Here is a 4990-nt window from a genome sequence, read left to right on the forward strand (position 1 = left end):
GAAGTTACAATATAAGACCAACTTACAGGAATTGAAGTCCTTCCTTAAACTCTGATTTTCAAGGTATCAATGAACGGAACACCGTCATCACTGAGTTTATCACGATCATAGAAGCTTTGCATATATCCATCACACGTAAACGATTTGTATAGAGCCACCGAGTCCAAGTTTATCAGTTGTTCATCCGGCTTGACTTCAAATTCTTTATCAGGATAACAAAATGTCACCACTGAAAACCTATCTTTCTCTTTATTTACCAATGCTCTATGATAAGGAGCTTTATAAATCCCATTACTCACAACCTAATAATTTATATAACTTTCAACTTAAGTACTTCATTTTGCCTTAAAACATAACATCCTAAGTGAAAGTATAGTATCATGTTACCTCCATTATGATGCCAATATTTACGACGACGGCATTCGTCATAGGATGAACAAACACCCATTGACCGTTTTTTAAAACCTGCAAGCCCGGGATGTCACCACAATCTGTCAAGAGTGTGATCGCTGATATATCTGCATGAGTTGATATACCGATAACTTTCTTAGGTTCGGGACAAGGCGGGTAGCAATTCATCCTCACATCATAGCTTCCGACTTCAAAAGATTCACAGCATCGGTTTGCATCGAGTCCTAAAGCCATTGCTATGAACCCGATTATTGAAACCGCAATGTTCTTCATGTGATTCGAGTATGTATCTAATTCTTCCCTGATTCAAAACAATCCTAAACTTAATAATTGTCAAAAAGAGACGCAAAAAATGACTGATTGAGCTTTATGATCTGATAATGTTACCGAAATAAAAGTTTGGTAACCAGAACAACTGACATAACCGAACATATAACGAACCAGTTTGTTTTTATGTTTTTTGGAAAATCAATTTTTCGGCTCGGTTTTGGCTTTGCTTGTAACCAACAACGAAAAAAATGAACCGAATCTACCGGAACCGAAAAACCAAAGAAGACTAGGTTTGTATACGAACCGTACGACCACACACGTAGCATGTTTGTGTCCGTTCTTATAACTTTAACCGAACAAAGGACCAAGCACGAACAATTAAACGGACGGGGATTTGTTGTTTGTATTCGTTTGTTAAGAAAAAGAACATGTTCGTGTTCATTTATATTCGTTCGTTGACAATAAAAAAGAATAGTTCTCTAACGTAAACAAATGAACATAGATAAACGAACATAACTGAGCTAAAACCAACTAAAAGTAATGTGAAAAACATTTTGTTGGACCTAAAAAGTTATAAAAACTAAACAAAGTTGCGATGGGCCAAAAAAAGTTATATTAAGGAGCGTAAACTAAAGAACTTAAACAAACGTAAACTAACAAACATAAATGAGCGTGAAAGAACATACATGAAAGAATTTGAATAAACGAATGTCCTCAAACATAAATTAATGAACGAGACATGTTTTCAAGTTCGTTCTTTTAACTAAAAAGAAGAAAAATATTTGTTCATGTTCAATTGTTTATTAAATAAATAAACATAAGCAAACATCCCGTCAAACGGTTCACGAACTGATCCCTAAACGTTCGGTACATCTATATATATATTATAATAAGTTGTGTAGCCCCAAAAATTATAGATCAAAACGTCTAATAATCAACTAGTCATTACGCCCAAAATTTCATGTCAAAATTTTCGTTATTTTGGCTCATTTTCTTTTACAGGCCAAAATTTTCAAGATCAAATGCTAAAATATAAAAATACAAAACTGAACCAAACCCATTATGAAAATCAAAAACCAAGACCGAATTTGTGATTTTCAGTCCCAAAATTACCGGAAATGATGAGGCCAAAACTGCAACTTTCGGGCATGAGTCGGAATAGCCTTGAGGAAGATCATGTCACACCATTCCAGCTTTTGATCCTCAGAGATCACAAATGCTTGACCATAACCTTCTAGACTTCCAGGTTGTTGAGCATAGACCTTCTTCTCCTCAGAGGACAAATTGAAGAACTCTTGAATTTTGCTGTGCATACTTTTTACAGATTCATCACAAACTTCATGACCTATTAACTGCAAGCAAGAGATTATTATATCATCAGATCATAGTTCAAAATCAATTAAATAGTAGCTTACGATAAACAAAATTATTATTAGTAGTAAGCGTGCTAAAGTTATGTTAAGAGTTGTTTGAGCAAATTAGGGGTGTGTATAGTTCGGTTTTGGGCTAAATTAGAAACGTTAGTTTGACTATTTGGTTTTGGTTTTGTCATTGATTTGGGTTGAAAATTTTGGGTCAAAAAAGAAAGTCGGTTAAAAATAGTGAAGTTGCCTAAAGTTTTTTGGCAGCTAATAATTAGTGGATTTTTATACCTTTATTTGTGATAAAATATTTGAGTTAAACTATATACTAAGTTATTAGACATTACTTAAAAGTTAAAAGTAAAAGGCTCAAACGAAACCAAAGAAAAAGTTGGATTTTACAAAGGGTGAAGTTAAAATTGATTGGGAGATAAATGAGAAATGTGAGAAGGATTTGTGGCTACACAATAAACCCTTAAAAGAAAATTCGAAAAAAATAAAAAAAAATTCATAACTTAATATATAAATAAAAAATGAAAAAAATTTAAAAAAAACAACCCGTCATTCCCGTTCCAAAAAAAACACGACGAAAAGACACGATGTCGAAAATGAACAACAACACAATGATAAACAAAAAAAAACACACACACAATATATCGCAAAATATGGTTCAATGACGAACAACATATGACACAATATTGAGTAATATAACACAATATCAAGAAAAAAAGACACAATGTCAAGGAAAAAAGACACAATCAATGATGAAAATAAACACAAAACACAATGATAAACAAAAAGACACAATGATCTTTTTCACTCAACATTGTGTTTTTTTTTTAAAACGAGGATGACAGTAGAAACATTTTTGTATTTTTACATTTTCCGTTTTTGTATTAAAATTTGAGTTAGTTAACTTTTCATTATTTTTTTTGAGTGTTTTTTTTACAAATCCTTCTCACCCTTAATCTTCTTATTTTTGTCTCATTTATGGAATAATTTTGGACCTTTTACAAAAACATAAAACCAAAATGTTTATTTTTTTGGTTTCATGCACAACATGGGTGACAAATTTGTGATGATTAAGAAGAAGATTGATTATTAAATATTATGGTTGACCTGAAAGATGCCCCAGTTTTTGCAAGCATCACGAAGCTTTTGAAGCTCGATTTCACGAAACTACGGGTGAAGAAGCTTGGACAAGTCTAGAACCGGCACCTGAAGTGAAGAATCTGCGGTCGGGTGATCGCGGTCGACGTTAGTTCGGTAGCGGTCCGGGATGGAGTCGAGAGTTTGAGATTGAGATGCGATGTCTTTGACGCTTGGTACGGGGATTGATGATCCCAATTTAAGACTTGACATTTGAGGAATGACCGAGTGAGTTTCAATGATTGAATGTGTGTATGTGTTAGATACAGCCATCAATCGCTATACATATACATACATGTATTAATTAATATTAATGATAATCAGTCAAAACTGTTGGCTTTGACCTTTTGTGTCGGGAAGTTGTTTCCACTTTAGCCCCCTCCATGTTTCAAGGCTAACTTGTTTAAAATTGAGTCTTTTGAATACTAATACTAGACAACTTCTTTCTACAAAAACAATTAACTCTTAACACGTGTAACTTCTTGTAAGACCTTTTTAATTGAAATAACAATTATACCCATGTCTGTAGAGAAGTTACAGGTAGGGTTGGAGGAGGGCGGATGTAGACAAATCTTAGCTTTATCTCTAAGGATAGAGAGACTGTTTCTAGCGAAACCCTCTGCTCCACTTTAAAAGAGCAAACAAACAAAACTATATATATATATATGTATATACACTATATTTTATCTCCCGTATTACGAGGGTTGTTTTACATTATTCGTTTTTAATATTTGATATTAAATTTTAGTATATCCCTATTTTATAGGATTTTCATATCAAATAATTAGTAAGATTAATTTTTAATTTAATGAGATGTTATAACCCGTCTAAGAGCTATCTGGTTTTGGTAAGACCCATACCCATGAATTTAGATTAAATCAATGAAAGACCTCCATTTAAAAATCAAGCAATCTGGTGACTTTCATAAAAGGAGGGAGCGACCACATCACAACACGTAGGATTTTAGGGTTTTCATATATATATATATATGATCTAATAAGATCTTAGACCCTACACAAAGCTAAGACCACAAAGGAAAGTCTATAGACAGATCCAATGAAAGCCAGATCCAAAAGTTAGATGCCACTGGTTGGTTGTTTCCTATATTAAAAGGATATTGTTGATAACTTTTAGTTACATACCATATTGTCATTACCATGTTAAAAATTAAAATTCACTGTGTTACAAGAGTTGAATATATAATAAATTATTAAAAGGAAAAAACATGTTTATAGTTATGCAACTTATATTGATAACCACGCACACACGTAATTACATAACTTTAATAACTATATAGGACTCTAAAACAAATTGACATTTTTTAAAGTATAGCAACACCATACTTAAATTGGTAAGAATAAAATATTTGGCTTTATAATAATTAAAATTTTTTTTGTGGCAATTGCTTGACATTCAAGTATTCAACTAAACTACTTTAGCTACGTGGCAAGTGGGACCATACCACATTTTTGACCCGACTTCTTAAAAAAGCGCGGATCTTAAAACCCGTTTAGGTGTCATCCGGATCCTCTAAATTGAAGTTAAACCCTAATCTCCATTCACTTCTGAATCCTGTTTCTTCAACCACCAAAATCCAACGATTAGTAAGTCTCTGTTTTTGTAGCTATTCAAATTACACTTTCGATTTGTGTTGACTTCGTAATTAGTTTTAATGAATGGACATCAGTGTTGTAAAACTCGTTAGGCGCTAGTCGGTCCGTGGGGTAGTGACTAGCGATTAATCGGCTGGAATTTATATGTAATTTTTCAAATATACATTCACATAAAATTTTCATTTT

The 4990-nt window shown here is 32.8% G+C and overlaps 1 pseudogene across 1 annotated transcript; it reads right to left on the reverse strand.

Moving 5' to 3' along the window:
* Positions 1 to 3404, reverse strand: LOC143548229 (oxoglutarate-dependent flavonoid 7-O-demethylase 1-like; annotated as a pseudogene). The gene is made up of 4 exons (XR_013137914.1): positions 3162 to 3404; positions 1795 to 2033; positions 388 to 712; positions 1 to 302 (listed from the first exon to the last, which is right to left on the reverse strand). The product of XR_013137914.1 is annotated as an oxoglutarate-dependent flavonoid 7-O-demethylase 1-like (transcript).
* Between the last annotated feature and the right edge of the window lie 1586 nt (positions 3405 to 4990).

This window comes from Bidens hawaiensis, unplaced genomic scaffold (genome assembly GCF_021521415.1).
Source record: "Bidens hawaiensis isolate Kalapana, Puna unplaced genomic scaffold, B.hawaiensis_p1.1 tig00014981_1, whole genome shotgun sequence".
NCBI lineage: Eukaryota > Viridiplantae > Streptophyta > Magnoliopsida > Asterales > Asteraceae > Bidens > Bidens hawaiensis.